We start from the raw sequence: 8908 nt of genomic DNA on the forward strand, positions 1-8908 counted from the left end.
TGAGAACCACTGCTTAGAACATTTAATTTTTAACAACTTATGTCCTATATACTTGTTTACCAGGACACCCACGGGTCTGAACTCGGTCTCAGTCCCCTCCCATTTTCCCTCTTTGCAAAATCTCACCAAAATACCAGATCTACACGCTCACAATAATAATAATAATAATAATAATAATAAAACTTTATTTGTATAGCACCTTTCATGACATGAAATGCAGCTCAAAGTGCTTTACAGAGCATAAAATGAAGCACACGTGCTTAACAGAGAAAAAGTAAAATAGAAATAAAAAATACATAAAAAAGAGATAAGTAAAATGATTACAATAAAGCAAGAAAAAATAAAAGCATAGAACATTGAAGAACAATTTCAGAGCCGTGCGGACGTCAATAGCAGCATAGGGATTAAAAAATTTAGCTAAAAGCAAGAGTAAAGAAATAGGTCTTGAGCTGTGCTTTAAAGCTATCCACCGAGGCTGCCTGTCTTAGGTGTAGTGGTAGTTTATTCCAAGCTGTCGGTCCATAGAAGCAGAAAGCTGCTTCACCATATTTTTTATATGTCATTGTTGGCACCTCAAGTAGGTCTGCACTAGAGGACCTGAGTGGGCGGGTTGGAACATATCTATGCAGGCAGTTATAGAGGTACGAAGGTGCCAGACCATTTAGAGCTTTATAAACAAGTAAAAGAATTTTAAAATCAATCCTAAAAACAACCGGGAGCCAGTGTAGCGACGCTAAAACTGGAGTAATATGTTCTCTTATCTTAGTTTTTGTTAAAACTCTGGCTGCTGCATTTTGAACAAGTTGTAATCTGTCAGTTGTTTTCTTTGGCAGACCAGAGAGAAGTGCGTTGCAGTAATCAAGCCGAGAGAAAACAAAAGCGTGGATCAGCGTTTTTGCATCGTTCAGCGACAGATAGGCTCTAATTCGCGCAATATTTCTAAGGTGAAAGAAGGCAATCTTCGTGACATGATTAATGTGTGTATTAAAATTTAATTCAGCATCAATGATCACCCCCAGGTTCTTAACAGAGGTGTTATTTTCTTTAGCCAGGTTACCAAGTCTATTTATTATTGATTCTCTCTGGGCAGTAGAACCTATTATGAGAACTTCTGTCTTGTCCTCATTTAGCTTGAGAAAGTTCTCACTCATCCAGCATTTTATGCTGGACACGCACGTCAGCAATGGGTCTAGAGCACAGGGGTCGTCCGTAGCCACCGAAAGGTACAACTGGGTGTCATCAGCATAGAAATGGAAATTCACACCGTGAGCGGAAATAAGTTCTCCCAGCGGCAGTATATAGAGGGAGAATAATAAAGGACCAAGAATCGAGCCCTGTGGAATACCAGAGCAGATGTTGTGTTTGTTTGACTCGAAGTCAGCTAGATTAACAGAGTAGCTTCTGCCTGTCAGATAAGAGCAAAACCAGGACAGAGCTGTACCTGACAGTCCTACCCAGTGTTCGAGACGTTGTATTAGAATTGTATGGTCAATTGTGTCAAAAGCCGCCGATTGGTCCAGCAGTAGGAGAACGGACACATCTTTGTTATCAGCAGCCACCCTAAGATCATTAATAACTTTTAAAAGTGCAGTTTCTGTGCTGTGTCCTTTCCTGAAGCCGGATTGGAATTTGTTGTGCACCTTATTGTGCACCTAATGTGTGAGCTTGTTATGAAATGCCCAGAACAGGGACACTAGAATGCATGTGGTAAAAGTTGTGTACAATTGTTTTCCAACCTGTCCTGCACTGTAAAGTCCTCTGTGTTGTTTTGTCTAGACTCTGTTCTCAGTGGATAACTTCATTCACTACATGACCGTCTCTTTGGAAATGCTCATGAATGAGGTAAAGTAAAAAAAAAAAAAAGGAGAATAAATTAATTTAACAGCATTTGATGACTCTGTTTCCGAAGACTGCTACTTTTTCTTTTAATTAATGAAAAATTGGATCGTTTTCTTGCTCACAGACCACTGGGGTTACAGTTGTTTGTGTTAGAATGTTCTCTGGTGAATGGATGGTGTTGGATTCCGCTCTGAGGAAGCCTTGCACTTGTGTTGCAGGTTCCTCGCATGATTATCAATGTTGTTCAGATCCTTCCCATGGAGACCCTCAGAGAGGTGCAGAGGCCCACCCCAGGCTGTCTGCTTCAGCGGTGAGACTCTCTTCCCACATAAAAGACTCCCAGAGTAAATAACAGAAGCTGCACTAAGCCTTCTGGGGTGCAGTTTTAACCAGGGATAACGCATGCAGGCACGCACACACGCACACGCAGGCAGGCACACACACACACACACACACACACACGCACACACACACACACACACACACACACACTGTTTTGTATTGAGACACTGTAGCTGAACAGTCAACAGTACATAGTTAGCGTGGAAAGTTGGCATGCTGGAATAGAAGCCATTGTACTTGCAGTCAAAAAGTGTTCTATTTTTAAGTCCAAGATAGGAATGCCAGATTTAAAGTAGTCAAGGCTAATTTATACTTTGTCGTATGGCTGTGTCTCTCAAAAACCTCTGATTTCCAAGGATTTAAATGTATTTATTGAAACGTATGTAAAGAAGGCTTTAGCATGCATAAGTAATCAAGGGTGGAATGTTGGTCAGATGTTGAGGCTGAATGTGATGCAACACAAGCAGTGCACTTGCAGAAGGGGCCTTTTCTGTAACGTCATACTGTAACTAGGAACTAATCTTTTCTCATGTATGAGTTATATAATAATTTAAGTAGTGGTTATTCTATCGATTACTTTTTCAGTTGCTCGTGTGTATATATAATATTTGAATAGATTTTTTTTTTTTTTCCCCGATTAGTCTGATTAACCAGTTTCATTTGTTGTACAACTGCGTGCAGTGTAACTCACAATGTGTTGCAATTTTGTAGATATGCTATTTTGGATATTTTTGACATTTTGTGACGAAAAAGTACATTTTTATTTTCCCTTTATTATTTTATTACAGATACGTATTTTTAAAGAATGGATTAAATCTAGCTAAATCAATTTAGCTTTCGCACCCAGACGTCCCTGAATCTTTGCATAGCCTTTTCAATCCTTTCTGTTTATCACTGTTTAACCTCATTTTGTTCCCTGTCTGTCTGTCTTAGGTCCTTCTGTTCCTGCCTGATAAAGCCAGTGGCCAGCGCTCCTGAACTACGGGAGCTAATAGAGGTCAACCTGGAGTTCCAGGTGAATGTTATCATTCTACTCCATTAGGCGAGTTTGTTCAATGCTAAGGACTTTTAGACTGTTCTTATCCAAACTGTAAACTGGTGGTGTAATTCGGTGGTTCTCAAACCTTCTCATGTCAAGGACCCCCACATTGATATGAATTCGGCCGCGGACCCCCATCTGAAAAGAGTTTTTGCATGAAAGAGATTTGTGTTGTTTCACAAAAATCTGTTCCTCCTCCTTGCAGAAGCGACTGGAACAGCTGTTGTACAGCGATCGTTTCTTCAGAGAAGACTTTGCTGTCGTGCTTCAGCCCTTTCTGAAACACGCCGACCCTCCTCGCCTCCCGGTAAACCTCTTATACACTTGAAACATTTAATCTATAATTTCCTAAAATTTCATTGGCTATTTTGCTAGATGTTCAAAAATGAATCAAAATTGCTTAGAACTGTCTCCATGACTTGCTTAAAACTTAAGGGACATTCACACCAAGCACTATTACTACTGTGCTCTGCCATCCACTTGAGTTAGAATGTTTATTAAAACAATATCTTTATAGTTATAGTTTAATGCTTGTTGTGATCAGCCCTTAATCCTGATTAGGGATGGAACGATAAGCGATATTATCGTTTATCGTGATAAAAAAACACTCACAATAATCGTATCATGGAGATTTAATTTATCGTGATATCGTCCTCCGTTATGCACTGGGATCAATTCACCTTTTATTTGTCGAGCTGCATATCCGGTACCATTTACCGTAAACCCTCTATTGGTAAAACTTACTTATAATATACGTACTTGATACAGTCTTTTTTCTCTCTCTACCAAATCTCTTTGTCAAAAAATAGCTGATCTACAAGCTCACAACGCGTTGCGACGCGTTGTGAGCTTGTAGATCAGCCATTTTTTGGCAAATGTTCTGCCTCAGGATAATGGATGTTGGGGATATTTTGATTATCGTGATAATATCGTAAATCGCGATTTATTTGGTCACAATAATCGTGATATGACATTTTCATATCGTCCCATCCCTAATCCTGATACAGTAGCTGCAGGTGTTTGGCTTCCAGCCCACGTTGTGAATACAACAGACTGCTATAAGGTCTAGCTACATCAATAAATGAGTGACACGTGACACCTGTCTCCTTGGGCAGAACGGGAAGATCGACATGACTTTCTTCACTCACGACTGCTTCCACTTCACCATCAAAGGACACGAGGAGCTGGCCAAGGGACTCTGGAACAACATGGTCAGCATTGTCTGCTTATTTATAGACTAACTACATAAGATGCTCATGGTCAATTGACTTACTGTCTTCATGTACAGACAGTACACGTACAGTGTTCAATGCCAACATTCATGGAAGGATTAAATATGGTTGACGAACAAAGCGTTATTTTAGATGTTTGTGTAAGCAGTATAGTATTTTGTCAGTATCTAAAAGCTTGTGTACATTTTTCCATGTATGAGTATTTTTGGTAGTTTTGGCTGAGAATTGAATTAAATCTAGTTTGTAGTATGACTTTGTCAACTGCCAAAAATAACTGATTTTCAAGCTAGCTAATCTATCTATCTAATATTATATTGACCAATCAGTATACTGTACAATATTTAATACAACATACTGTAACTAACACAACTGTAGTGGTTGTACTTGGTGTCGCTGCTCTTCTACTGAAAAATGTCTTTCCTCTGATCAGGCAGGACCACTACAGGTTGAAAAGAGGTATTGCATGATGCTCAAAGCGTAACACTGCATATCCTCCACTCAAACGAGCTCTCTCTGTATTAAAAATATCAGCCCCGGGTCTGTGTCCCCGGTATAGGGAATAAAGGTTATGGATTGCAGACTTGGAAAATCGGTTCTTTCCAGCAAAAGTAAAGCGGTGTAAATGGCACGGCGGCGGCTCAGCAGGTACTAGTGCGTCCCTCAGGGAATCTGAATGTTCCCCGCTTGATCCCTGGCTCCTGCAGGCATGGTGTCGAGGTGACCCTGAGAAAGACACAGAACCCCTAATTGCTCCCTGGTGCATCCTCTGGGGCCGCACACTGCTCTTAGCAGGACGTCTCGGGTCAAAATGCAGAGAGCTATAATATAATGTCCCCTCAGGGAACACGACAAATATCCTTTAACCACCGACTGTTCCTCCACACACCGGGGGGTGTTTTTAATGGCGTGTCTCTGCAAACGGCTGGTCATCTATATAACAGTGATTCTTACCTTTCAAGGGATTATTTTACATCTCTGGGACCCCAATCTACACTGTGTGTACAATTGTACTGTCTCATAGTTACAGTGACCCAATAGGGTCAATTTGGACCCCTTGACATTGAGAGACATTGGTCTATAAAAAAAACCTTGGGTCGGTCGGGTAGGGTTAGTTTGGGCAGAACCAACCTGCTCATCGGGAGCAATTATTAGGGGTTCAGTCTCTTGCTCAAGGACACTTTGACACTAACTCATGTAGGGGGAGCCCAGGATTGAACTGGGAACCCTCCGATTCCCAAGTGGCCGCTCTACAGTACCTCCTGAGCCTCTGCCGTAGCTTGTAGATATGCTAGTTTCACTATTGTGTGTGGAAAAACGTCCGCCTATTATGACGTGCCCAAAAATAGGGACTGCCAGGTTGAAAGTGGTTGCCATAGAGACAGCGATGCCACAATCGCCTCATCTTCCTTCTGTCTCTCACAGTTTCAGCCTGAGGGAGGGAAGTTCATGGTGGGGAGTTTCTCCGACCCCATCGAGCTCATCTGTCCATCCCTGGTAAGTCTGCAAGTGTTCCGTGTGCTGCCCCATTGCACACAGTCCTGTTTAGAGTTGTGCCGTTGTTTCCTTATAAATTATATGGAGCATTTTGTAGTGCTGCTAATGATGTGATCTTCAAAGGGGGGTTCCATTCTGGTACTCATTGTAAATGTAACTGTGCGAGTAAACGAGACCGGGTCCACTCAATTAACACTCCAAATGATACTGTCTCTCGAGGTGATTGCATTGCATATAATCCTGCGATGAATGTAGCTATATATTTCATGCTTTGTTTAAGATTCAGAAAAGACAAATAATAGGTCAAAAAAATTGTGCGTCTCCCTCACTTTATTAGTTACTTTTGGTTGTTTATTTGTCTTAACACCTTGACGTCCGAAATAGAATGGTGGTTGGTAGATTAGCCGTGACATTTCTATTATTGTATTGTGATCTGAGACATAATATTATGTTTATAAACATGACCCCGCAGCCCCTCCATCTTGAACAGCGCCGCTGTTTTTTCTTTTTTTTTTTTCCCCAGGCCAGTAACTCACCATGATTTTCTCGATTTCCGTTGGGATAGAATGGGGGTTTTGGCCGATCGTCGATGTCCCCGTGCGTTTCGCGTGCGCGATCCTTTCACGTAAATGTCCCCGCAAATAGTCCATGTGTGACTGAAGAACAGAACTGAAAAGTTTCGCTAGCATAGCCCCAAGCATGGCTGCTGTAGGAGCTCGAGTGTGCAGACAGCAAACGGATGGCTGGGAGTAGCCTTGGAGAAGGAGAGGCGCTGACGTCACCTCTGCTTCATGCACGGTCTGCATGAGCTATCAGTGCACGAGTGGTGACTAGGGAAGGTTAGACGATCGCCGATTTTCGGATCAAAAGCTTTTATTCCGGTTTTAAAGACAAAGTCCGGGAATGTACGACGTGGCTGAGAGTCCCTGGGGGGATGTGCGATATAGTACGGTTTTAACATTAAGGGGCTCCCCGTGGCTTAGAAGGTGTTAACTAGGATTTGTGTATGATTGAGTTCACATTGTATAAAATATGCTACAGTATGTATTTGTCTTGAATTGACAATATTACAAAATACAACCCTAACAGAAACTACAATCCACGTTATTGAGAACCATTCAAAATATTTGTTGGACTGCAAGGAAACCGCTTTAAACCACAAGTCAAATTCATTCAATCAAGTGACACCACCGTACTGCAGAGGCTGTATACTTTGTTGACCGGGGTCCCCGAGGAGTTTCGTCAGGGGACGCGAGGGTTCGTGTGGCTTGTGGTTCTTATCTGACCCCATACTTGCATCCTCTGTGGCTGAATCTGTGTCTCCCATGTGTAGGATCATCCATACATCTTCACCAGACCCAGTGCAGCCATTGAAGACCCCTCGTCTGATGCTCCGTCCAAGGCAGCCCCCCTTCTGTCTCTCCTGCTTCCAATAGGGCTTATAAACCTCCATTCTGTTTAATATGTTTTTAAAGCTACAATCCATGCAGGGTTTTTCTTACAAATAAAACAGTATTTCAACCAATCTATATGGTACTAGAGTATGTTAATACAACTAAAACATCTGCAGTGGTTGGAGGTGGCCTCCCTACTCTTCCAATGAAACATTCAGACCCTGTGGTTAGGTTTGCATGAAGCTCAAATCGTAATATCTCCCTGCGCACTCAGGCACACAGAGCCCTTTTAGAGCCCAGTCAACTAACTATATTGGGTTTGATTTTATTTTATTTTATTAAGGATCCCCATTAGCCCCGTAGCAGCCAGTTAGTCTTCCTGGGGAAGGGGTCATTCCCAGCGTGCAAGATAAAAAATCTTTCTCAATTGAAGTGGAAGGGAGTGGATGGTAGCGTCCAGTGTGGACACTCCCATCCAATTCAATTGAGAACGGTATTCTTTATATTTATCTTTATCTTTTCAGACCCTGAAGACTAGCTGGGCAGCACAGTGAGAAGGTCCTGGGTTCAATCCCCAACTGAGCTGGCCTTTCTGTTTGGAGTTTGCATGTTTCTCCCTGTGTTTGCATTAGCATTCCTCCAGGTATTCGTTTCCTCTCACACCAAAAGACATGCATGCTACTGTAGTTACATATTCCTGCCAGTGCCCTTGACCAAGGTACTGGCATCACAACTTGAGTTGTTCCCCGAGTGCTGCACAGCAGCCATTCACTGCGCCCATGTAGTTAGGATGGGTCAAGTGCAGAGGACAAATTTCATTTCAATGTAATAAATAAAGTACACCTTTACCTCTCCGTCTAATAGCTCAGTAGTAGAAATGTCAGCGCTTGCACAGGAGACCTGAGTTTGAATCCTGGGTAGGATATACAGTATATACCTTGCAGCATTAATTGAGTCTTGGATGTTGTTGAGACATTGGAATAAAACATAATGGTGCTCAAGCAACCTGCTATTAAAGCTACAATCTGTCTCCCTCTCCTGACAGGTAATTGTAACAATGTCCAAACTATGATAAAGATGTTTAGCATCTACTGTAGTGTCAAATCTGGTGCTCCATCTGCCTCAAATAGATTTATTGATATTGGCAACCAGTAGTAGGAGGCCTACCCAACACCAGGGTCTACTGGCATAACTCAATGGAAGAGTAGGGACACCACCTCCAACCACTTCAGATGTACTAGTTGCAGTGTATTTACATATACAGATTGGTTAAAACAAGTTTAATTCATTAATGTCCCGGATTGTTAACTTAAAGTAGATTTTAAATGTATCGTATTTCGAATGATGTTTGATTATTTTGTGAGATTATTAACCTACGTAAAATATAAAGTGACGACGGATCCACAAGCTCACTACATGACCCCCCAAATTAGATGTATTTGGCTGCGGAAAATGTTCGGTTTGAGATTTACAGAAATGTTACTGTTAAAAATAATAGCAGATCTACAAGCTCATAGCGCGGCACAAAGTGACATACTATGAGCTTGTACAGTATATCTGCTATTTTT

Source organism: Nannobrachium achirus (assembly GCF_963921795.1).
Source record: "Nannobrachium achirus genome assembly, chromosome: 16".
In the NCBI taxonomy this organism is placed as follows: domain Eukaryota; kingdom Metazoa; phylum Chordata; class Actinopteri; order Myctophiformes; family Myctophidae; genus Nannobrachium; species Nannobrachium achirus.